This window comes from Camelus ferus, chromosome 15, assembly GCF_009834535.1.
Source record: "Camelus ferus isolate YT-003-E chromosome 15, BCGSAC_Cfer_1.0, whole genome shotgun sequence".
Taxonomy (NCBI): domain Eukaryota; kingdom Metazoa; phylum Chordata; class Mammalia; order Artiodactyla; family Camelidae; genus Camelus; species Camelus ferus.
In genome coordinates this window covers 28,495,933-28,523,132 of record NC_045710.1, presented here as the reverse complement: position 1 = coordinate 28,523,132, position 27,200 = coordinate 28,495,933, and the positions used below count along the sequence as shown (strand labels likewise).

Below are 27,200 nucleotides of genomic sequence, written 5' to 3'. Positions count from 1 at the left end.
AATCTCAAATACCTTTTAAGAGAATAATTGGCTACAAAACTCTTAACTAATTTTGTGTAATTCTGTTTATGGTAATGATCCTGGAGTCACGTGTTATACACAGAAGTTTAATGAGGATGTTGCAGTATCTGATACCATGTTGAAAACAGAAAGTATAAAACTTCTTCTAAAGCTCTCCAATTAAAATATCTCTTTTGAAAATAAGCTGCACTTTGCAAAATGGGTATATTGGAAGTTTGTTCATTAGGAAAATCCCCCCACTCTAGACTCCTAAACTTCCCTAGTTGAATTGAAAAAGAAACCAAACAGACCAACAGGAAGAGAAATATTATCAATATTTTGAGTCAGTTCTGTCTTTAGTTCATCAAGTCCCTAAGTACTGATATCTGAGTATCTGCTGTTCCATAACTCCCTTAGTCTTTCTTTTCTGTTTGTTTGCTGTGTTTTGTGGCTGTTAATTAATTGATTGAGCATTCCTTCTATCTCTGAATTTGTTTAAAATATCAAGTGAGTCTTGTGACCACCATCAGCTGCAAACATAGCATCAATTAACTTACCAAAACAGAGCGTTTGGTGATTAATCCGTAATGACAGGGCTGTTCTCCCGAATGATTAAATTCATTATTAAACAGCCAGAGGTAGAGTGCTTTCCATGGAAGATTTATTGCTCTGGAATTACCTTTCTCCCTTGTACTGAGGAAGCTGGATCTGGTAAATGAGAAAGATGAAGATGCAAGGGGCTCCTTTTTAAAGGATGATGATGGTTCTTTTTTAGATGGCTAGTCTATATTCTGAATGCCTCAGCCCCTCAAAATAAAGTACCTCTTTAAACATGTGTCCTCTTTGGTCATTCACAAAGCAGTTAGGACTGCTTTATTATCACAGAGTGAAGTAGTGGGCATCTACGAGGATCCTGTGTGTGAGCCAGGCTGGGAAGATGATTGTCCTTGATCTTTGGTACCACGTTGTTACACCTTATCACCAGCAAGGCTGGACTTGGGTCGTAACTTTCTAAATGGTTTCTGTGCCCATTCGCCCCTCTACAAGCCTTCTACAAGCCTATTCATAGCCAAAATAATCTCCCTGGCTGTGTTCTGGTCTCCTTTGTGCAGAATTTATACTCTGTATTCTAAATCATTCCCACACACACACACACTGCAGAATAGCCTTAAACCTTCCCTGTATCTAAATTCTATTCATTCTTTCATTTCATTCTTTACAGTTTTCCTATTCACCTAAGCCCCAGGTGGCATCCCTTTCCTCATTGTCTGTATGATTTGCGGCATTTAAAGGAGCTCTTTCTGTAACTTAACGTTATTTCTGGATGTTTGTTTTGAATCTTTTGGGAACATGCAGGTGCCCCGAGGGTAGAGAAGTCCAGACTCTTACTTCATTGTGCCCTGTGTTTCACAGTGGGTCAGGCAAGGAGTGTCTTTGTAAATAGACCAATACCACTCTCTGAGATTTCTTGGGAAGGTGACATGACTTCAGTTATTCTGTCAAGCTGCCTTCCTGTTCATCTCATGCATACTCATTTGAAGATACACGAAGAACTCCTGAACCTACTGCTGTATGGGGCACTGTTAAAAGATGTAGAGCACAGATAGCAAAGGATGGGGGGGGAGATGGGGGGTACATACAATGAAATCCAATACCCTATGCTGCTTTCCATTGATCCTTACCTTGTTTTATTTGCCTACTGATTTGTTTGTTTTGTAGACAGGAGAAATATGAATGCTGGGCTCCAGATCTTACCATGCAACCTGGGTTGTGACTCAAGTTCTCTGAGCGCTCCTCTCCTCGTCTTAAACTTAGACATGTGAATGCCTATGCCAGTGAGTGGCTGGGCAAGCTAAGTAGCGTAGTGAGTGTAAAACAACTTGCAAAGTGACTAGCTTAAAATAGATGCCCGAGAGATCTCGGTTTTCTCCTCAAACTGTAAATCAGTCTTCGAGTCATTTGAGTGGGAAGGAAGGAGAGTGATATAACTTTATTATTGGTTATTTAGGATATTATTCAAACTGACATTATTAGGCTGTCAGTTTTGAGCATGGGAGATTTAATCACAACTGTGATTATCTATTTTTGAAGAGTCGCTGCTTTTGCGGTGTTTGACCCAACAACAAGAGGACCGATGGGTAGAAAGAGAGGATAAATCGTTCAAGGCAGCTCTGTGTATTAGTAAAAGTACAGTCACATGTGCTGACAGAACTTTAATTTTGCAATTGGCATTCACCCTTTTTAAAACTCACTCTTAATATTGTAACAGCGCAGGATCTAATAATTACAAGCTTTTTAAAGAGACATGCTTCAGAACAAAAACAGTAATAATAATGCCGATGATGGTAATAAACATTTTGGCATTTCTAGTATTCCTTCTTCAGTTTCAGGTTGATGGCAAAGTTTAAGTGTTTTTTTCCCCAAATTGGTTGGATACATTCCAGTGGAAACCATAAGGCTGATGTTGGTATTTTGTAAGAATTCCTTTTTCTCTTTAGCATCCCTTCAGCTACGTATTCCCTGGACCCTGCTCCTCATAAACCTCCTGGGATTTCCCTTCCATTCACTAGTAGGTGAGGCAATTTGCAGTCCCTTCCTATGTTGAGATCAAAGCTAGAGATAATGACTTTCCATTGTTACGCCAGGGAAATGATCAAAACAACAAAATAGCCTCTGAACAATGGCTTCTTAATTGCAAGGGAGGAAGTATCTTCAGCAAGAGTCCCTCCGACCCAAACTCTTTCTGGAATTGTCTTCCACCCAGAAAGAATGCAGGAAAAACATGGCCATTTCCAAGAATATTTGAACACTTCAAAGAAGTATTCTTTCTAACTTAAAGGCCAAAAGACGTAGAGAAAAAGAAGGAAAAAAAAATAAAGAAATGAGAGAGTACTCTTAAAAGTCGGCCACAAGAAAAATTAATTTCTCTTGCCTTCTCTGGGATGGTCAAACCCACAGAGTATGGAATCCAGCTGTCTTTGATGTTTGTCCTAGCAGTTTTATCTGCGAAGAAAACACAGCATGATAAACACTGAGATTTCCCAAAGGGAGGGGAGTTTGTGGCTTCTTAAAATGGAAAGTGTTACATGTACTTGAGTAAAGCTGATTAATGAGTCTTGCTTGTAAATTTTGCCAAGGTCAACAGATCCTGGTGGTAGAACATATACACAAATTATAAAAGACACGGCATCTGAGTTTTTTCCTTCTTCTGTTCCTTTTTTCTTCCCCTTAGGAGTTCTGTGACCATATATAGCCATGGCATCGGCTTACAGTTTGTAGGATTAAAGTTTTCTGTTTAGATTCAGAGATGAAAGTCTGGACTGAATGTGATTATTGTAAATATTTTCGGTTGCTGGTAGCAAGCTTTCTAATCCTTCCTGCATTAAGAGGGGCTTATCGTAATTTTCTTCTTTTTAAATTACTCGACTTTTGCAGCCACCCGTCCCTTGGAAAAGCATTGAATTTGCTCTTAAGAGAATAAACAATACTTATGAATTAAGAAATGGGTAGGACGTTGCATCTCGGTTTTATTCTACGAATATAGCCCTGCTTTCGGTTCTCAGTGCCTGCCTGGGAGACCGACTCTGGACCTCGTTCTGTTGTAAAACTGTGTTGTCTGGCTGCAGGGCTGCTGCTATGGCAACAGAGGAACCAGGGATGTCACATGCTCAGAGTCTGCCTGCCAGAGACAGCGTTTCCACAGAACAGGGTCAACTCTGCGTGGAGACAATTTTACACACCCCATCCCAAAGAAATAGAGTTTAACCTTTCGTTCTTTCATGTTCCCTCTTGAAATATATTTGTCTCCATTTGTTCTATCTCTAGAATCAGATAAAACCTCATACTAATAGAAAGAGCTAGGATTTATTGAGCATTTACTATGTGCATGTTCTATGGATTGTGCTTTCCTTTCATGATCTCATTCAGTTCTCACAAAAAATCCTAAGAGGTAAAAGATATTATTTTCATTTTGCTTCTAGGAGTTGGGAAACTGAGGCTTGATAAAATTGAAGTCAACCTTTGCCAGACCCTTACCCTGTGTTCAGAGCCATTGAAAACTATACATGACTTCCCCAGTCGGGTCTCTGATAGTGGGCAGGACTGTCCTGAGCCTTGGCCCCTTTTCCTCTTGTTTCTCCTCCTCAATTCCCTCCCGATTTCTGAAGCTGTGATGGTATTATGAAACACAGCAATGCAGAAATTTAGCTTGAGAAATTCTCTTCCTCTTTATCAAAAGCTGATCCCTAGACCAGAAGGAAAATGCAAGTCTGTGCTTGAAATCCAAGTTCTTGGGTGACAAACCGAAAATGAAGTAAACTGGGAGCATTCCAGAAGTGGGGCTCGGGCCACGAGCGTCACACTTAGAAATCCCTGAACTTCGGGCACAGGTGTTAAAAAGAGATCCTTCCTGGTTATCGCCCTCCTTAAAACTCAGCTTTCTAAATCTCAGAAGGAGCAGGGGCAGGACTGGGGGTCTTAGTTCTCCCAAATCAGAAGATGATGTGTCAGCGGTCCTTACAGCTATGGAAATCTCAGGGGTGTTTTCAGATGATTAATAGTGTGCTAAATACAAAAGCTACATAAGATGCACTGAATGTAGAATCGTGAGCTTCTGGTTAAAATTCCTCAACCCCCCAAGTATCTTAACTTCTCTCTCAGTTTCATTGTTTCTAAAGTGGAGATGATAATAGTAATATGGTCTTAATAATTCTGTTCATAATAAAGTTATCATAATTTTTAAAAATACAGGGTGATGGTGCTTTGTAAATTCTAAGACACTAAAGTTGGGATTCATTTCTTGAGACACTGAACCAAGAATATAATAGAGGCTTTCTTTGCTTCCATTGTAATCTATTTATAGGTTTAGTGTACTTCGTAAATTTAACACATTTTGTAATTCATTATTAGAGATAAACACATCTTTTAGCAAGAAGCTTAAGTCAGACTAATAAGAACATCTAAGAAGTCGAATTGTCACCAGGAGACTGTGTTAAACTTAGGAACAGCTTAGGCTGTTAATTACACAGGAAAAAACAAAGTCACTTCAAAAACAACAGGAGGCCAGTGAAGCCTACACACAGAGTTTGAGGTGAAATAAAGGGGAAAAGAGAAAAGAGACATCCCAGAGCCGTTTTGATAGAAGAAGTTGGTGGGGGGCTGTGCTGGAGGAAAGGTGGGAAATGCAAATTGATTTCCTAGGGATCTGGTGTCCTGTCCTCTGTTTAACTTGTGAAAAAATGTCTGAGCCCCAGGAACTCCCCAGCCTATGCTGTGGTCCAGAAGAAACTCTGAAAAGCGTATCACCCCTGCCTGCCCTTGCAGTGACTCAGTGCCAAGCACAGAGAGAAGAAATCCCTTTTCTTAATTTTAATAAGTATTATATTTCTCTTGAATCTGTTGCCCAGAATTTACATCCAGAATTTATAAATGTGCAGCTATTGGAATGCCATCTCTCTCCATGACATGTTCTCTAAGACTATCAGCATCATCACATATGTTGAATGGTTATCTCAACCTCTTTACCTCTTTGTGGTCTTTATTTCATAGATCTTTATCCTTCAGAATATATCACAAAGATACTAACTACTACATATAAAGTAGATAAACAATAAGGTCCTACCGTATAGCGCAAGGAACTATATTCAATAGCTTATAATAACCAATCATGAAAAAGAATATGAAAAGAGATATATACATGTATGACTGCATCACTGTGAAACTAACACAACATTGTAAATCAACTATACTTCAATAAAAAAAATTATGTCACAAAGATACGAACTAAAGGGTAAATGTTGATTGCTTTCTTCAGTGTTTCTAACCCGTGTTTTGTCTCCTTTCTTTGGTATCGCAGCAGTAAAGTAAAATTCCTTCTCATGGTGTTCAGCTCACAAAACATGCTGCCAGACTTAACCCACAGCTGATTCCCCAAATTGGCTCCAGCCAATGGCTCAACAATTTAACTGGAAAGACATTTATAAAAGCACTAAAGAGAATCCAAATGGACTTGCCAGAATTTTGTTTCTGGCATATTCCATAGTGTTGGTGTTGAAACACGTATTGAAATGGCTGACAAGCCACAGACAGAAGGACAGGGCCGTGGGGCTGGCTAACCCATGTCCCAGTAAGCACCACACCAGCTGAGCTTTGACCGGCGTAGGTGCAACGTCCCAAGACAACGGACAGCTGAAAAACCAGACAAAACTAAAATCAGCATTGCTAAAACGACCTGGTTTTCCATAAAGTGGAGACGTTGAAGCTCACACGCATTAATAATTAAGAGATGAAGTGCTGATGCTTCTGCTCCCAACGTCATGCTTTATGTCCTCGGCTGATGGTTGTCATGCAGTTGCTCTGTCCCTGAGCATCGTGGAGGTTGCAGACACAGTTGCAACAACCCGTCTTAGAGGATGGCAGCGTGAGGGTGGTAAGAACAGTAATAATAGGAAACATCCTCAATTTTAATAAGAAAGGAAGAGGATTATTCTAGAACTAGCAAATCCCATTTCTTCCCAATAAAATTCAATGTCAGAATGGTAATATGAATTAGGTTATATTTGTATGACTAGTATATTAAAAATCAAGTAGTATCTGATTAATATTAAATAGATGATAGAAGAAAACAGATCTGAATTTTGGTTTTGAAAAAGCATTAAGTGCATAATAAGGAAGTGGGAGACTGGCTTGGCTCCAGTTCCCGTGAACAAAATACGGAAGTTTTTGTTGCCTCCAAGCTCCGTGTGAGTCAGTGGTGTAATGTATCTGTGAACAAAGCTGGTGTAACCCTAGACTGCATCTTAGCAGAAGCAGTGTAACCAAGTCTTTAGATGTCATCGTCTCCCTGCACTTTGCATTGGGTAGATCACAGCTCGAGTATTCAATTCCATCTGGGACCTGCATGTTTAGATGTCATCGACAGTCTAGATGCATCTAGATGAGATGGTGAACAATTATGGCGGAGAGGCACGGACTGATAACACATGTCCATGTGTCTTACTTGAGAGTGAGTGGGCAGTTTTCAACAGGGTAAGGAAAAGACCTACTGTGCAGTTTGGTAAATTGTTTGCATTAGAAGAAGCAATTTACCAGCACTTATCAGAATAGCAAGGGCAGAAATGGGGTTGGACTGCTATGTCAAAAAGCCATAATTTGGAGGTTAAGTCAGTCGGGGAAGAGGGGCCATGTGGGTCCCATGCAGAGGGCAAAGCCAAGGTCAGAGTTGGATGTTAGAGCAGTTAGAGTGTAGTGTCAGAGAAGGTAAACCCCTCAGTGTCAGGAAACTCCAGGTTGGCTGGGAGACACAGACAGGAGGAGATTCGGAACTGTAGACTCAACATTTGGTTATGTCCAGGAAATAAATGGAGGCAGAGACAAGGAGGAGGAGCATGGAGGCCAGAAGGGGCACCTCAGGCCAGCACAGGTGAGAGAGCTGGGGCTGTTGATCCTCTATGGTACCGTCTGCTAGACCAAAGAAGAGCTGGTGTGAGCTTTTCCCATGGGAAAGCTTGTCTTTAGGGACCAGTACACTGGCAGGGGGCTGGGCTCACCAGAGGGGCCTTACAATTCTACCAGTTTGGCTTTCTGAAAAATCCCTAGGAAGTCACCTAGAACCACAGTAATGCATCTCTCCTTTTTGGGTATCTTCAAACCCTTGAAAATCAGATGCCAAAATTTAATTTCCGGTGGACTTTTTAAAGATGTTTAATTTTAACGTATGTAACCTAAAACTGACAGATAAAGTGCTTTTAAGAGGACTTTTGATGGATTAAACTTGTTAATGACTGTCATTGGATTGCTGCCACACACTTTTTTTCTTTGTAATTCCCTGGCAATGACGGAATATCCCTAACCTGTAAACTGCATTTTCATCAACATTATCAAATGCCATTTATCAAAACAAAATAAAACAAACATAGCAATACACAGAAATAATGTTCTGGAGAGATCATAGTTCTGTATGGAGCAGCTGTGAATGGTGGAAAGGATACTGGAATTGGAGGAACAACAACAAAAAAAAGACCTAAGTTTTTGGTCTGAGAATTCCCACATGCCATTGGAATGACCTTGAGCAAGTTACATAATCCTCTTTAAGCCTGGTGCCTCATCTATGAAATGAAGATAATCACATCTGTAGAACAGTGTATCTGTGAGGGTGAAATTAGGGAATAAACATGACAATTAACATTTATTCCACACTTTATAATTTATAAAGCCATCCTAACATGTGTTACTCGGTTTGATCTTCATGAACAGCCTGGCGAGGCCATTTCCATTATTGTTGGGTTTATATTCTTATTTTTCTGATGAAGTAACTTCCCCCTAGATCACACACTGGCAAAACTGGGACTCATTTAACATGCACCACATAAACATTTACTTTGTGACTACTACGTTCCAGAACTATTTTAAGCAGCCCTGGCGACTGTGACAATAATAAAACGAAAAGCTAACATTTATTGAGTGCTTACTATAAACTGCCCTAAATATGTATGTGAATTTGCCCGTTTAACAGGGCCCTTATGTGAAATAAGTCTGACAGAAAAAAGCAAATGCTGTGTGGTTGCGCTTTATATATGAAAGTAGAATCCAAAGAAGATGAACTAAGGGAAACTAAATTAGAGCGGTTTTTACCAAAGGCTGAGGAGTGGAGGAAATGAGGAGATGTTGGTCAAGGGGTGTAACTTCTAGTTCTTACCTTCTCAAATACTTTCTGTTACCCTTTTCCCTGCTAACTCCCCCATCTTTCGCCTCAGTCCTTCATTACCAGCCTTCATTTTCCAGTCTTAATTTTTGTCTGAATGTTAGTACATTTATAAAGACCACCAGAGAACATGGTGAAGAATGCTCTTCTGGAACTGTTTCCAAGATGCCTTCTAAAACTGTTCATTTAGTGACAATATTTAATGTGACTCACAGAAGTCGTTTTCTTCATTCATTCACTACATGCTGAGTGCCTACTAGGCATTGTACTAGATGCTAGGGATGCGGTAATAAAGAATGGAAATGAAATAAAGTGAATACCAAAGGAGGACAGGATTTGCCCTCCTGGAGTTAGTTGTGTAGCAGAGGAGATAGACAATTAGACACTCAGTTACAATCGAGTGTGATGAGTTCTCTGACAGAGCATGTGTTGGAATCTTGGCGCGGTCACTTCTCACAGTGTCCAGGTGGGCAGGGGCGTTCCTCCCGACCTGTTACCTATGGCCACTTAGCACATTGGGCATTTGGTCGACTTCCATGATTCCCAGTGACTGCAGATGACACCATGGAGTCGAGAAGCATCACGCTGTCCCCAGTGTACAGGCAGTGAGTCACCTTAGAGGTGAGACCACTTTACAATGAGGTCTTGATTGCATCTGGGACCATCTTGATGCATACCAGTTGAGATCCCTTTCTGTCAAACTGCCAGGTACTGAATATTGTTCTAAATTTTTTTTCTTTTTAAAAGTTATTTCTTTAAAAAAAAAAAAAGGATTCCTTTAGGGATTCTACTAATGCCTAGGACAATTTTCAAGTGTTGAAGGAAGTGAAATGTTCGCATAAGGCCCACATTTGTCCAACAGATTTTCCAAATCAGAGCACTAAGCCCTCTTATACACCACGGAATCAATTTGTAATTTGACACTTGAAGTAAACGGCACATATAAAATGACTGGATGGCTGGTCATAACCATCAGTTCATTATCTGAACTGCCAGCAAGCACTTCATGCCCAGTGTGCTTAGAGAATATCAACTCTTCAGCTCCATTAGTGGACAATGGTCTCTTGAATTCACTGTTAACACCCTACAGAGATGGTCTCTGCTGTTGTGAAATCTTCTGCTTACTAAGCCCCTCGTTTTACCTCTTTTCCCTGCTATATCCAGTGTTATCAGAGACAAATGATGGCTTCTTGCCACTGGACATTTCTAGACCCAGAATAAATGTGCTCTTTGCATTGAATGAGATCCATGGGCTTTTTTGTATCCATTTTGCTCTGACTCTCTGATGATGTGACTCACACTATTTAGCCTTGAATGATTTCCTAGATTCACAAGGGGGTGCCCTGATCATGCTATGTGGCCCCAGGAGAAGGTGCTGGACCAAGGCAGGAAGGCAGACTTTGTCCTTATCCTAGGGAGATCATTGTAAGTTGGCCCCATGGAGTAGTGGGCTCAGACTCAGGGTGGTTAAGAGTGAGTTATGGACACTTGAGTTAGTTTCCTTGGGTTTAATGTCTTTACAGCTGAGCGCCTTGGGGCAAGTGATTGAATCTCATTATGCCTCAGTGTCTCCATCTATAAAATGAGGAAAACAATAGTACCTACCCCACAGGTATTTATGCTAAGAATGAGGCATAAATAAGATAATGCCAGTAAAGTGCTTAGAGCAGTATCTGGCCAGTGTTTTCAGGAAATGTTAACTATTCTGTTTGGATGCAGTGTAAGATGGCCATCTATCGTAGATAAAGCGCTATTACTTAAATACCTGTTAACCACATATAAGTATGTAAGCTATCTCTAGTTCTATTTTTTTAATTCCAACTTAATATCATGTGCTTGAGTCAAGACAGAAGATTGACACTTGGTTCTGCCTCTTATGAGCCGTGTAACCTGTATTCTTTCTTTCTGCCTATGTTGATTGAGCATTTTAGTACATGCTGGGCAGACTGCTGGGCTGCAGGGATACAGTGGGGAGAAAAAGGAGCGTCAGTCAGTTTTTAACATCTTTGGACCTTGTTTTACTTACCTCTAAACTGGAGTAATTATATGACCTCACAAGGTTCTTGAAAGGATTAAATGAGTTACATATAAAGCTCCTGGCACACGGTCTCATGAAATACAAGAAATACAAGTTAGTTCTCTTTCCTTTTCGCCTCAAGAGACAGTCTTTCACAGTCTCTTGCACGTGGTTGATACTCATTATGTACCTGTTGACTTAAGTTCAGTTCTGGGTAAAAGATATGTAATGTTTCAACCAGAATGCAATTTCTTGACGTGATGTGGGAAGCTGATTTTTAATGGAACCCGTTGTAAACCAAAGGCAACAGCCGCGCTCTCTGCCGCATAAAGCACATCACGTTTTCCACTTTCTGCTCCCACTATGCTGCATTGGTACCTCTTTCTAGGGCTTGCGATGTTACAGCGTGTATTTCCAGATCTAGCTTGTATTCCCAGCTGGAGTTCTGCCCCACGGAGGTTCCCAGTACCGTATCCAGTTTACTACTGGGGGCCGTTTTCCTCCGACATTCCCCTCACAACTCTCCACTTCCCATCTCTGTGCTCCTTGACCCTAAACCAAGCTGCTCTGAGACTTCTTGCCTGGTCTGTTGCAGTGCATAGCTGATTCTCCACATCCCCTCTAGCTGCCTTTTGATCCATTCTCCACCCAGAAGCTGGAATGATCTCCTCTTCCCTCTGCTGAAAGCCATCCAAAGCCTCCTGTTGTGTCTGGGACGAAAACCCTTGTCCAGCATTCAAAGGCTCTGCATGTACAACCAGCACTGTCCAATAACAATACAACATGAGCTATGCGTGTAACTTAAACTTTTCTAGTAGTCATTTGTAAAAAGTTAAAAAAAGCTGAAATTAATTTTAATAATATACTTTAACCCAGCATGTCCAAATGTTATTTCAACATGTAACCAATATATACAACTATTGAGCTATTTTGCATTTTTTTCCATGCTGAGTCTTCAAAATCCAGTGGGAACTTTACATTGACAGACTATTTCAAGCGAGCTACGTGTGTGCTGGACATGCCTTCCCCACCCTGAGCTACATTCTCACTTCTTTCCTGCCTGTTCCCATCTTTACAGCCACACTGATCTCTGGATTCCTCTTTATCACTATGCTCACTCCTGTCCTGAGGCTTTTACACATGCTCTTCCACCCCCACCCATCCCCACCCATCCCCACCCCATCACCCAATACTCTCTCATTTACCTCTTAGCTTCAAAGTGTCTCGCTTAGTGAATTCTGTCCCCATGTCCTTGTCAATGTTGGTTCCTTTATTAACTTGGAGAGGCATAACCCACTATTGGAACACAGACTTTAATTTGTCGTTCTTTTATCAACTTCTGTCTGCCTGATAGACTTAGAACTCCATGAGAGTAGGAAGCCTTGACTGTTTTTCTCACCCTTGTCTTCCTTCTGCACGTAGGACAGTACTTGGGTCACTGTAGGGGGTGTTGAATGAATGAACGAATATATGAATAAATGTGTGAACCAAATAGCTATTGCATGAGTTAACTTATTTGATCCGCAATTCAGCCCCATAAAGTAAAGAGAGTGAGTAGGGTAAGACAGGGCTGCTTCTCAAACTCAAGATTTTCTTACTCCAAATACCTTGTTCCTTTCTTCATGCTGCAATGAAGAAGAAAACCAGATTTGGGGAAATTTCTGATAAATGCATTGCCTTTGATGTTCCCAAATACCTAAAACTATGGTTCTATTCATTAGCTATCAGGGTATCTATGGGGATTAAAGTTATTTCTGCAACCGTATTTTTTAGGACCTATTTAAATATAAGCACCATGTAGTAGGCTTTTTTTTTTTTCATCCTCAGCTTAGATTTTCATTTTTTAAAATATGCACATTTGAAGAAGCATGTAAAAACCCCAGCTAGTTACTGAATTTTGCCTGAATGAATAATGAGTGAATGGGAAGGGGTGAGTGGACAGGCGAATGCTTTCCTCAGCCTCCCTCCAGTTTCCTCATTCATAACAGGGATGAAGGCTAGGTCAGTCCCAGCACCAACTCCCCTTCCCCCAATGTTTTTGCTTCAGTTGCGTATATTTTTCGGCAGTCACTGGGCAAAAATAATTATGATGAATTCCCTTTGATTCCTGTTTACATAAACACAGCAGGATAAAATATCTGGAGACACAGAGGAACTGATGCAACTCACAAAGATTTGTCTGCTAGGAACACAAGTCAGGGAATGGAGGAGAGGGGGAGAGGGAGAGAAAGAAGGCGTCAGCTGGGCATTCCTTAAGAAGAAGGATAAGTGCCCAGAGTCTGTCCCAGAAGCCAGCAGGTTTGAATCTGAGAAGCGTTCAGTGATGTAACTGGCATTTTATATGCTGGTTATCAGTGTGAAGAGGGTGCTGCTTCTACACTGAGTTCAGACTTACACTGTTTACATCCTTTCTTTAAATAGCTTTAGAATGCCATTTCAAGGGTAAGTGATTATCATAGAAATATACTCTCCAGGTTACATGCTGGAATGAAGCAGGAACTCTTTTATATGCGCCATCTGCCCCAACATACTTACATCTGTAAAGTTTATTTTTTTATTTGTTGAATTTATTTATACTTATTTGTTTTTTTTTAAATTTGTTGGGGAGTTAATTAGGTTTGTTTTTTTATTTGTTTGTTTATTTATTTATTTATTTAATGGAGGTCCTGGGGATTGAATCCAGGACCTTGTGCACGCTAAGCATGTGCTTGCGAGCTAAATGCATGTGCTCTACCACTGAACTATAACTCATTCCCCACATCTGCAAAGTTTTCATCGCATCGTTCTGCAGATGTAACTGGCAGACTGGTGTGTTGTAATTAAATTGCATACTTGTGGAGTGTCCTTGTTTATAGTAGGACAAGATGGTTGATAACAAGAAGCAGAGAAGACACGGCATGTACCTTTTGTCATTTTTTTTTTAAATAATTGAGGCTTAAGGAGACATAAGGTTTGTGTTTCTGTAATTAAACGAGAAATATGATTGCTATTGTCTCACGTTGGTTTGTCCTCCCGCCACCCCGGTTAGCAAGGTATGTAGAAGGCAGAAAGCGGAGAGAGCTGACAGCCTGAAAGAGCGGGCGGATTCAGAGCACAGGGCGATGTGTCTCTCCTGGCTGTGGTGTAGTCTGGCTTTGCCCTTCTCTGTGCAGGACCATGACTGAGCTTGTGACCAACATCCAATTATTTTAATACTCTCCAGATTATCTTTAAAAGGTGAATTGGGCAACATTTTGTAACTTAGAAATATTTATATATTTAAGAGGTATTTATACAGTTTGTATTTAAGACATCATCCGTGTGTTACTGGGTTTTATAAATAACTTAGAAAAGCTAAGCTAGGTTTTATGTAATCCTTGAGAACAAGAGTCATTCCTTCATCCCTTGATTCAGTCAGTCAGTCATAAATCTGAGTACTCCTTATGTGCTGGTCATAGATGCTGGGGGTGATAGAGATTAAGGGAGGAGGCAGGCATGCCGTTGTATAGGTGTAATGTTGTGTGTCTGCAGAAGGAGCTGTCTGGGAGCTGGGGCTTGGGGTGTTGGTGGCACACATAATCCAGACTGAGGTGAAGCTCAGTAAGGCTTCCTGAAGGAGGAGGCATCTGAGCTGTATCTGTGGGGAGTGTGGCAGAGCATTTAGAACAAACAGCAGGTGCACAACCGGGAATGACTTTGTCCCTCGAGCCCTCAGCAGAGGACTACCATATTGTAGACACAGCATATGTTTATGACTGAGGGAATGAAGGGGACCAAAGAGAACATCAAGTTTTTCCAACAAATCCCAGTTCAGGGATTTGTTGAACCCGAGGAAATTTTAGTAATTTAGTGACATTAACAGATCAGAATCTCTGTTTTAATAAAATGGCATAAAGTACCAGGAAAAGCAAATGCCAAAGGAACAGAATGATTGGGACCACCAGTGAGTTTGTACTGACATTTGAGTACTGAGCTGGAACTGGGACAGGTGTGTGTTACGTGTGTGTGCACCCACAGATTAAAGTGAAGCTGGATTCTGATGGACTTGGTGACATGTCCTTGGGGTAAACTGCTATCTAGATGCATAAGTTCATGAAAATCAGTAAGAACAGGGCGGCTCTACTTCTGAGAAAGAATGGTGTTTATGGTCAAGGTCCCTGAGAGAAAAGCCCCACCTTTCTGAGACTATTTCTCGTGGCATTAAAGAAGTGGTGACTCACACGCTTCTCATAGTGCCCATGAGATGGACCAAGGTAGTCACTTGCCGCCACCGAGATGTCTTCTGTGACATGCCCCAACTAATAATTCAAAGGAGATGAGAACCTAAAGTGACCTTGTAGATTACCCCACACCAGATGTGCAGAACGTACAGCTTGTTGTCAGAATTCAAACGCATCCCAATCTTCCAGTTAGATGCTTTCCCCCTGCACCATCAGCTTCCAGCGTTACTGCAAATACTACACCCTTGATTTTTTTTTTCTCTAGCAATTGGATTCTGCAGCCAAAGTAGGATGGGAAACACTGATTATTTTAAGTCCTCCCCATATCAAAGGAGTTGAGAGATCTTGCAATGAAAGAATGTTTGTATCTTTATTTAATCCAACACTTCCCATCTGTATCTGACAACAGAACACTTTTTTTCAGATACTTATTGATAGATAATAAAAAATATTATTATGTATAACACTCTCGAAAGCACTTCCCTGTGCTATAATTTTGTAATCTTAAAGTTTTCCAGAGATATTTCTGGAGGTAATCTGAAAGGAAGGGGTGTGCCATCGGTCTTTAATAATCACAGGTGTGTCAAAAATAAATGACAACACTTTTATATAATGAGGTATGTCTAGAAATGGAGTTCTACAAACCACATTGATGGTCAGATGTGAGAAGTTTTCCTTCATATTTCCTTTCTTCCCTTCCTTTCTCCCTTCCTTCCTTCCTCCCTCCCTCCCTTCCTTCCTCTCTCTTTCTTAAAATTCACACAACTGACAAAAGTGTGAATACTATATTCCAGAAAAAGGAGAAGACCAGTCATCCAGGCAAGATCTCAAAATAACAAGGGGTGTAAATTTATGAAATAAGCGATCCATCCGTACTATGTTCAGGAGAGTCGCCTTCACACCCTTCATTCAGCTTCTGCTGAAGCAGTAACTAAAGACTGATTGTGAGAAGAAGGAAGTCATCTCGACCCCTCTGCCCCTCTGACACACACGTCACACCCATCCTCACTCACTCTTAGACCACATATAAGATGGGCGAGCTGCCCCTGGGATGTGACTTGAAGGTACAGCAGTGCTTTGCATTACAAAACGCCCTCTGCCAGATACAGAAATTGAAGGGAGAATCCAAAGGGCCCTTAAACAAAGCTAATCTCGCTCCTAATAATGTAAATTCAAACTGCACTGAAAAACGATTTCTCATTCCTAAGACTAGCAAAAATTCATCAGTTGGACATCTCCCTCCGTTGTAAAGCTGGGAGGAAACAAGGTCTCCCTTACATTTCTAGAGGGAATGCCAAGTGGCGTGACCTTTACAGAGGGAGATCTGGAAATAATTAACAGAATTAGAGATGTGTTTGTCCTTTGACCTAGCAACCCGATTTCTGGGACTCTGTCCTAGGAAAACATCTGCACAAGAATAAAATGAGTTATGTATAAAGTTTTTTTCAATTTGGCCTTGGTTTTAATAGTTCGACCCCTTTCTATCTGTGTGCCCTGTTAGTAAAATGATACGTTTATTAAATGTCTTATTCACGGTCCCATCCCCAAGTCAGAGAGGAGGTCCCGGGCCATGAGAAAGTATCTCCTGTTGTGACGTCTCCCCCGTTCAAAGGGCTTGGCCTGCGCTGAACACTGTACAGGCAGCAGGGTGGCTGCTGTGACAGTGCCTTTCCTGCCACCAAGGACCAGCTGGGGAGATGAAGGTCGGAAAAAGTGTTTAAAGGGAAGCAAGTCGAGGGTATGTGGGCAGTAGTAAGGGAGAGGGTACCTCTCTGGGTTGTGCTCCTCGGTTCTCTCTTGGTTCTTAGCCTAGAATTCTGTCCAGAGTTGACTACAGTTAGGGATTCCTCTCACTGTTCTCAGCTCCGGAGAATATTTTTCACCCATGTTATTAGGATGGGGGACTCCATGTGTTAGTGATTTATAGCAAGACGTGAAAGGAGGGCGGTTAGGGTTGAAATTGTTGAAAAATGGGTTAGGGCCATTTTCCTTAATGAAAAATCAACAGGCCTTGGACAGACTGTGAAGAACAGGGAAGGCTCACAGAGGAGGTTGGGTTTTCATGGCTGAGTGACAGAAGAAGGATGGGGCTGCAGGGAAGGGCTCTGGGGAGAACACTGCTTTCTTTGCTTTGTCTCTTTTTTTAGCTGTCAAGGGCTGGCCCCCAGGGAGATGCAGAGACATGGTTCTATGACAGCCAGCACATACTTGAGGAAGGGGGCGTTTGAGCTGGTAGGAGAATGTGTTCTAAAAAAATTCTCATCAAAAAATTTTTTAATCTAGTCCTGAAAAAGATGTTTTCCCCCTCTCCTCCCAAATAACTTTATAGTGATGATGGAAAGTTATATAAATGAACAAGGAGTGAGTCAGAAGGTGAACACAGAAGTGTGGCTATGAGACCTTCTCCCCTTCAGGAATCCAAGGATAAGAACTGAAAAATAAAGAGAGGTGTGGACCTTCCATAAATGGTGGCGTTTTATACCCCACCCAGTATAAATGGTAGCGTTTTATACCCCACCCAGTATAAATGGTGGTGTTTTATACCCCACGCAGTATAAATGGTGGCGTTTTATACCCCACGCAGTATAAATGGTGGCGTTTTATACCCCACCCAGTATAAATGGTGGTGTTTTATACCCCACCCAGTATAAATGGTGGCGTTTTATACCCCACCCAGTATAAATGGTGGCGTTTTATACCCCACCCAGTGGGTCACAGTTTCTGTGACAGAAGCCATCCCACCTCTACCACCTGGCAGGTCCCTGGGGTGTGCATCGGTCACCCTAATGTGCTTGGGAAGCTGACCTCTGTGCTCCCACTTGACATAGGAGAGAATCATGGGTGGTGTAGCCCACAATGGGCCTTATTCCCTCCCCTCAACTGGTTTAGGTGGGACATGACCTAGTTCTGGCCAGGAGTAGCTGAGCAGTATCTGGGGGCATCCAGCGGAAGTTAACCATTTTCATAGACACTGATGACACTACATATGGTGCCCGTCATTTATTAATCCAACCCTGGAACAGACTGTCTCACAATGCTCTGGAATGTCTGACAATAAAGGCCTTTTGTTTAATATATATTTATATTTCAGAAGATACAGTGCCCCCAGCCTGGTTTCTCATAGGTATACCAGAAAAGCCACAAAGACTTGGAAGGCTCTTATGTGGTATTGACATGACCGGAGAATGAGAATTAACTCAGTTGGATCCAACAGACAAACATCAAAGCCTACTTTGAATAATTTGGAATCCTGGTGTTAATTTAAAGAAACACTCTACTTCTTAAAGTGGTCGAATTGTATGAAAAAAAATTTTTTTTGGACTAAACTGTGACCACATCAGTAATATTTTCAGAAAGGCTTGAGTAGGTCAAATCTTGGAGACTTAACTCCTGTGTCCACATAGAGGTCATCTTAAAATGTCACTTAAGCCACTCTTTCCATCCCTAAAATTGCATCCACATTTTTAGAGAGCAAAGTTGTATGGTCTAGTATTCATAATCAAATTAAATTCTACACCGATTTTTGCTGATGAGTTCTGATGAGTTCCCAAGCTTCTTGGGAGTTCCCAGAAATTAAAGAAAGAGAACTCACCAGCCTTTGAGTAGCAAACAGAAACATCTATTCCCCGATGGAAGGAACAACATGGAAAAGAATAAGGTGGCCATTGGAAACATTCACTGAGATCTTACATTCCACAGCAAACATAACGGCTTGTGCTTAGTTTTGGAGAAGGTTATTTCAGAAATAATAATCTTCATTTTCTGGGCTAAATTTAGCCCCTGTTGCTTTAATTCCCTAATTGAGTGTGTTCTTAAACTGAACTGTTCACAGGATACATTGGCTCCAAACTCTAATGCAAGTGAGAGTGTCTTCCCTGAATTTTTGTGAACAAATTAAAAAGAAAAATAAATAAGTAAACTAGGCAAATACAAACCACTGGTCTATATATTTCTAGAGGAATAACTTGTCAAGATTGTTAGGTGTAGTTATTAGTTAGATGGACATAAGCAAAGCTCATTTTAAAAACCTTTTCCATTTTTCTTTTGTTGGCTTTTTGCTTCTTTTGAATTCTGTATGAACACACAGATGGCTGTTCTGCTTGGTGGGGGAGGGGTCTGCTCTGAAAACTGCTGCGTTTGCGCTTGGTCTACATCACCTCAGGGCCCTAGAGGAGTCCCGTGGGGTTGGTTGGTTTGAATCTTTCGCTTGGATCATCTCTACAATGTCACTCAGGCAAGTTAACCCGTTAACTATAGTACAGAGAGTTCCTCACTTTCCGGATGAAAGCTTACCACTACCCTGCCTCCTTTTTCTTCAATTTAATGAGAAAGGGGCAGATTTTAGTCGTTTGTGAGTGCTTGTCTGTGCTGGATGGAAAGTGGGCTAAAATATAGATATAGATATTCTGGCTCTTTGCTGAATGCACTGTTCAGTAGGCCAGTCTGCTCCGACCTGATCCATCACTAAGAAGAGACGCTAGAATTAGACATAAGGGCGCTGAAGACATCTCAGAAGAGAAGTCATGCGCAGCCCAGGGATCGCGGGGGAGGGGAAGTGCTCTGCGACCAGTGTATCCCCCTCTCCTTTAGAACTTCTCCTTGCAAACACTGTCTTCATATTCTCCATCACTTGTCCTGCCTCTTCGCCAGGGAGATGGGAAGGTGGGTCAGAAGCCAGACAGATGAGAGGGTCGGGGGAGTATCTCATCTCTGCATCACTTTTATGGTATGTTTCAAGTCTGCAATAGGTGCTCATTGACTCAGTGACGGTTTCGGTGTCTACTCTGCATGGAAATAAAATTCTGACGCAGTCTCTGCCTTATCAGGTAGGAAGGATGTGGCCCCTGATATAAATAATTACCATACAAATGTTATATGATACAAAGTACAATGGGAGTTCCCATTTTCAGACAAAATCCAGTTATAATGCTTTACCTGAGATTGTCCAAATTTTCCTGCTACATTAAGTATTACTTAGAAGGATATTTAATCCTGTGCATTAAAGGCAATAAGACAAGGGCGTAGCTGTGAGGTTCTGAAGGACCTGCATGTGACTTTCAGCTCTGTCACATTATAGCTCAGGCCCTGAGACAGGTCATATACCCCTGGAAGCCGTAATTTCACCATCTACAAAATGACAACAGTAATAATATCTTCTTTACAGGAATATTTTGAGAGTTAGAGATTATTTATATCAAGTACCTACCAGAGTGTCTGGCTCATTTACAGGTACTCAAAAAAATGACAGTTTATACTTGTTATCCAAAGATTTGTTTTTGTAACTTCACATCTTTCAGTTTTAGACAGTAAGATATATTATGCTTAAAATAATGTTACCTACGTAAAATGAATGCTATGCCAGATTTAAACATAGAGTAATACAGTTTAGCCATACCTAGGTTTTTGTTTGTTTCGGTAGAGGAGTAGTGCTTGGTGGAGGCAACTGTAAACACACAAATTGTTACTGAAAACAGATGCATTATTGATCATATAGCTTTAAGCGAATTCTGGCTTGCTTCAACTCATACAAGTGTGACTTATGTAATATATAAGCACATTCTAGTGAGGAATAAAACATAAAATTAACTAGTAAAAACAGTTGGCTAAGCTATGAATTTAGAAAAATGCATGGCCTGGAAAAAAAAATTCCAAAATTTTAGTCTCTGATTTTTAATGGTCTCTGGAAGCAAATATTTCTCATTAATATGGAGTTCTATTTTAATATTAATATTGCTATTAATATACCCTCTTGAGGAAATAGAAACAACTGTGTGTTCCTAGGAAAATATCACATTTCTCTTTCTGCTTCTCTTCAAGCTTTTTTGACGTGTACCTTAATCTCATGTTTTTTTGAATTGTCATATATTAGTCCAATATTAAAAAGATGGTACGCTTTTCTTTTCTAATTTGGCTTGTCTCCAAAATTATTTTTTGCAGGCTGCCACATTTGCAGAAAGTGCCATCTCAAAAGAAGCCATAGATTTTGGGGGTTGACAAATACCTCGCTTAGTGATGACTTCTTCCAAGCTAGGCCTGTGCCGTGAGCTTTTCATCCACTGTCTCCTTAATCGTCACAACCAGCCTGTGAGCTGGACACTCTCATGATCCCCTTGCACAGAGGAGACAGCTGAGGTTCAGAGAGGAACTTCACCGAGGTCAATTAGCTAGTATGGGGAAGGAACAGGATTCCTTTTTGTGTCTCTCTGACTTCAGTTGTGATCATCAAATTCTTTATTTGTCTTCCTCCTTTTTTTTTCTAAATAACACCTCAACAGAAATTCCCAAATCGTTCATTCATTCATTCATTCATTCAAATCCTCTCTCTCTCCCCATTCCCTGTTTTTCTCTGCCCTCATCACCTGTCATGATTGAAAGTGTTTACTCCACTCAGTGAAAGGGCAGGACACAATGCTGAGACTGTAATTACTGTAATGAAGATGTGGTCTCAGTCTTTCAGTCTTGACCTGTTTGGTAGTGAAACAGGTGTACAGCACATTTGTATTTTGCCTGAGTTATGTCCATTGTCATAAACACTTAATTTTCCTTCATTTAGCTGATGCATTCTCATCCTGATAGTCCATGAAGAGCTCGAAGTGGCTTGAAAGATTCTATGAAGCCCTTGAAATTGTTTGCAATTTTTTTTTTTTAACTTTGGTGCTTTCTGCAGAGAAAGAAGATCTGTGGCTTTCTCAAAAAATTCCACAGCTCCACAAATTTAAGACATCACTTATCGAGGGGGAATTCATTCATTCTGAGTCATTTTGGTCTCCCTTAGGTCAATGAGTAAAAACAATGTAGAGGCCTATTCTGGACAGATAAAAGCAGGCAGTGGTATAGTGGATTCACTGGTGCCTGCTGGGGAGACTGAATCCAATTCCCTAGCATAGACTGGGTCCCAGTCTCCTTTGCCTTTCTGGTGAAACTGCCGAGAGTCACTCAGGACAGGATGTGGCACTGTCCATGCCTTCTCTTTCTGGTTACATTCCAGCAGCAGCTGATCCTGAGACCCCAAGGGCAGAGCATCTGAAAGAGCCATCCCCATATCTCTGAGAACAATGCCCACTGTGGCTTAGCCTACGGCTCAGCCTCATGCCTCCGGTAAAAGTGTCCACTGAGGATGGCACGTATGCTGATGAAATGCCTTCCATCCGTGTGATGTGTTTCTTTGGCAGATCTGTTTTTTTTTCTTGGAAGCTTCTTAGAAGTTTTTTAAACTGGAAAAAAGTTTTTAGTAGATGCACTGATTGGATATTTTAAATATCTGAAAAAATAGGTAGGTTCTTTGATGGGCTGGAAGATCTGATACTTTCCTTTCTGGGTCACAGTGATGGATCCTCCCTAACAAGATCCTCATCACACAGAACTGGAAGGAAGCTGCACAGATAGCTAAGCAGCCCTCATCTGTACAGAGGAGGTGGTATGGTATGCCTGCCTTCAGAGACATTAGATGACTTCTTCCTCTGACTCCCGTGGATGGAGACTGCAGTTTGAACTCAGAATCTTGTGCATGTTCAGTATCATTTCTGCCCTCCATGCTGTCTTCTAACCCTTGAAAACATTTCAGCCCTGTGTGAAAATTAAGAGGAAAACATCTGGCAGGGGAGGGTATAGCTCAGTGGTAGAGCACATGCTTAGCATGCATGAAGTCTTGGGTTCAGTCCCCAGTGCCTCCATTAAATCATAAATAAATAAATAAATAAATAAATAAATAAATAAATAAATAAATAAAATAAGTAAATCCTAATTATCCCCCCACTCTGCCAAAGAAAAAAAAAAAAAGAGGAAAATATCTTCTCAACTTTTCATTTCCCAAATACTGACCTTCTTTTGATAAATCTGTAAGTGATAGAGCAAAAAAAACAAAACAAAACAAAACAAAAAAAGCTAGTTTTTTAAAACCTTAGATTACATTTAATACATTCTAATTCAAATTACTTGTGTGGATTCCTAGAAAAAAATACATGTATGTATGGAATGTGAGCTGTTGTTTTATTTCATTTCCCTATCTTTGTTGTTAGTGATGTGATTGGTTTGAAGGTGAAAGTAGAAAATATATGGGCTTTAGAATTAGAGAAATCTTGGTTTAAATTCAAGATAAACTTACATCTGTGTTGGAATTTATATTTGGTTATTCTGAACCTGTTTTCAAATCTGTGTAACAGGGATAATCATAACAAACAGTTGTGCTCTGAAGAATAAGGAATGTGACACATCAAAGAGCCTAGCACTCAGCTTTATAGAAGATACTTCACAATTTTTAGTTCAGTAAGTATAATGGACAAGGGAGGTGCTAAAATCTCTTTACTCACAAATCCTTAAATGGGATTAAAGACAAAATTCCTTAGTTGTGTACTTTCTCTCAACATCCTATACTACTGACTCTTCAATCTTCCCCTTTGCCACTAACACAAAACGGGTTTTCTTATCTCAGATTGCTTTCTGACTATTTTCTTTTAAACGAGGCTGCTGTGCTTGACTGAAATCAGAAGTACGCCACGAGCACTGAATTGCTGCATTTTTCTTCCATTATATCTTCTCCGATGTAGAATGAAATAGCCGAAGAGATAAATAAATGGTGACTAAATAAAGATCACTCTTTCTGGCCAATAAAGTTTGACCATTTTTTCAAGAGTTATAAGTTAAAGCAATGCACAATATTTTGAAGGAATTTAGTTTCCTTGATTAAAAAAATCATTTGCACTTCACTAAAGCCATTAGAAGTTATACACAGTTCAAAGTAAATCTTGGTATCACTGAAGGAAAATTATGTATTTCCTCACTGAGTTTTCGCAAGAGTTCTGTGATGTGGGTGTTATTTTCATTTACATATAAGGACACTAAGGGTCAGAGAGGTTAACTAGGTAACTTCTTTGATGAAATGTATATCAATCACAAGAAGCAAAGCTAGGCATTGAACTCAAGTTGTCTGTCTAAAAGCCCTGGCTTCTCATTGTTCCAGACTGACTTCTCTGATAGTATGTGCAAAGGGCCTGTGGTGGGAGGAAGTGGGGCATATGAGATTCTCAAAAAGCTTCTGTGCTAAGTGCTTCACATCCATTTATCCATTTAATGCTTTATACACTCTATGAGGTATCTACTACAAATTTAAAGATTGGAAATAGATACCTCAAATTTAACCCATCTAAAGCAATCTTGGTTTATATTCCTTCCCTCCCTCAAGCCCACTCCTCTCCCTGGATTCCTGATTTCACTAAATATCATTGTCATTTACTCAGCTGCTCAGACCAAAAGATGGCATTTATCCTTGATTCTTTTCATTAGTAGTTGATTGTCTCCTCCTTCGAAAAAATGTCCTATCTCTCCATCTCTCATCACCTCTGCAGCTGTCCAGCCACTACCATCTCTCTTCAGACACCTGGTTCCCTTCTTACCCATGATCCACTCCCTCCCCTCAGCTCCACAGTGAATTCTTGCACAGCAGCTGGAATGATCCTTTAAAGTCGAAGCCAGATCTTTGCATTCTCCTGCTTAAACACCTCCAATGTGTTTCAATCACTCTTACAAAAGATTGAAAAAAAAAAAAAAAAGAAGCCAGACATAGGACGAATACTACATGATACCATATACATGAGAAATCCAAAATAGTCAAACTAGTAGAGGCAGAGAGTAGAAGGGTGGCTGCCAAGGGCTGGGGGGAGGAGGAACAGAGGAGATACTAAGTTTCAGTTCTGCAAGATGAGTAAGTCCTAGTTATCTACTGCACAGTATTTGGCTAGCAAGACTATATTGTATACTTAAAGATTTGCTAAGATGGTGGATCTCATGTCCCGTGTTCTCATCACACACAAAGCCATACTATTGGCCACAGACCCCATGTGATCTAGCTCCACCCTCTTCCCTTATTTATGCCTCTTGGCCAGACGGGCCTTCTTAGTGTTCCAACTGCTCCACACTTACTTCTGCCTCAGGACTTTTGCATTTGCATTTTCTCTGGAAAAGTTCTTTCCCCAGATAGGCTCATGTCATCATTTACTCATCTCTCTGCTCAACTATCAAAGAGGTCTTTACTCCCTATTATGTTTAAAATGGCACCTTCACCATCACCCATTTTCTGTTGTTACTGTCCTGCTTTATTTTTCTTTGCAGGATTGACATTATTTTATATGTGTATTTATTATTTCCTCTGGAGAATTTGTTCTATGAGATCAGAGTATCATTCTCATTCGCTGTGTAAGCAAAATTTATAATAGTTTTTGATACACAATAGGCACTCAGTGTGGGAGAGGGTGTAGCTCAGTGGTAGAGCATGTTTAGCATGCACGAGGTCCTGGATTCAATCCCAAGTACCTCTGTTAAAAATAGATAAAAAAACAAATAAATAAGCAAACCTAATTACCTCCCCCCATTAAAAAATCTTTTTTAAATAGGCACTCGAATCCTAATTGTTGAATGGATAAATCAATGAATGAATAAGTCCTACCGAGGGTAAGGTAGTTACCACATTTCAAATAGCCAGTAAGCACAGGGTCAGAATTTGAATTCAGGCACAGAATACTACCTGGACTCCATCTAAAGTGCTGTCTTGCTTCTGCGGAAGTGTCCCTGTCACATGCTGTCCCTTGATGTATGTACAAAAGGATACGTGGGAAATAGAAAATGGAGTAAGTGTTTTTTCCATCTTTTAACCTGCTTGTCTGTGGGCCGGTTACTCAGGGGGATAAAAGCCAGACTGAAACTTCATGGAACGCAGATGCTGGTTGAAAACATGCACAGATTATTGCTCAATTTAAAATTACTCCCAACTTGGAAGATCGTGGAGCTCCAAGATTTTTGTTTTCTTCCCTTAGTTTATTCTCTGTAAATTTTGGTGCCATTAGACAGGATGCAGACAAAACAGTTTAGCCCCACAGGTTATTCTTCTCTGGCACTCAGACTTTTTTCCCCTCTCTGCCTTCCTGGGTCCTGCATTCCACTTGAGGGACTGTACTCAAAAGGCCAGACTTGTAAATTCCATTACAGCGAGCGCTCTGATGTTAGAGAATAAAACGTTGATTCAAGCTTGCTCTTTTTCCCAGAAAGGGTCACAAAAACTCTGATGACAGGTGGTGTCCCTGGGCGGAATGGTGCTGTGGTTGCAAATCAGGGCTTGCTACAACACTGAGCGCTGGGTTTCACCCCCAGCTATTCTAGTTCATCTGGGGCAGGGCCCGTGCACTCCTTTGTCTAACGAGTTCCAGGCAATGCTCATCCACTTGAACACGGAAGACAGTGATACAGAAAGAAACTGCCAATCACAACTCTAGGGAAAGAACAACCTGGGAACGGGAAGTCTCCGCCATCGTGTCACTTGTGCCGTTAATGACTTACAGTCTGCCACACAGGAGAACTAAGACAACTCCAAACGTAGAGACGTACAGCCCGGCTTCCTGAGCCTTAACGCCGCCTCTTGTTAGTTCTAAAGTGTACGGTTGGGAGCCTCCAGGAAAATTAGAGGTTTCCAAAATGTGGTTTTTTCTGGTCATTGTAAAGCATGAGGGCACAGAGTTGGGCCTTAGATGCAACTTTGCTCCATTTCTTTCTTTTATTCATTGACCAACAACTCTAGGGATACACCCGTGGCCCTGTCAATCTCAGAGTCGAAAGGTGCCATCTGTCATGTCCTTAACTATGGATTTCTTTCTTTGACATTCTTCTTGGGCCCGCAGGAATCTTCTGGTTGCTTCCCTACGTAGTTAAGTTATAAATAAGTTTTCTTCCCTTTCACACTCCAATTTCCTTGGCAGATGAATGGAAATATAGTCATGAAGCACCTCTAACAGTTTTGGAACATGTGTCTTTTTAAATATGTCTGCTGTATTGATGAGGCAAGGCTGAAGTGACTCCTTTGAAAGCATGTGGTGAGAAGAAAGGGACCTGTGAAGAGCAGCGGGATCGAAAATGAAGGCTTTTTGCTCTGCTTTGCTTGTGTTACAGTATCTCCTTTTTGCTCTCTTCACCAAGAAATCTGAGCATTCAACACACGTGGAAAGAGAGTCTGGACCCTGGAGGAGCAAACAGGATTAAAAAAAAGTTTTGCGTTCCAGTCTTGGACTTCTCAAACTGATCCAGTCACTGAATTTGAAAATCCATGGATTAGACCATCTTGCTCTTTTTTGAAAACAAAACAATCAAAGCACAGAAGGTGACGCCCAGAGCTTTCAACAGCTTGCTCATCCTAACTAGTGCTGACTGGGTCATCAGGTGGGTGTCAGGGCCAGAGAGGTTGGTTGGGCTGCTCTGAGGTCTCACATGCTTATTATTGGGCTCAGTGCTCAATGTGAGT

The 27,200-nt window shown here is 40.9% G+C and overlaps 1 protein-coding gene and 1 long non-coding RNA gene across 3 annotated transcripts in view; one reads left to right on the top strand and one right to left on the bottom strand.

Annotated features, from left to right (window-relative positions):
* SLC8A1 (solute carrier family 8 member A1) overlaps positions 1-27,200 on the top strand; it is a 394,688-nt gene that overhangs the window by 132,637 nt on the left and 234,851 nt on the right. The window lies entirely within an intron of this gene.
* LOC116668950 lies at positions 1,324-26,188 on the bottom strand. Its single transcript, XR_004326262.1, has 4 exons — positions 26,177-26,188; positions 19,933-19,942; positions 18,627-18,628; positions 1,324-2,237 (listed from the first exon to the last, which is right to left on the bottom strand). It is a non-coding gene; the product is annotated as an uncharacterized LOC116668950 (long non-coding RNA).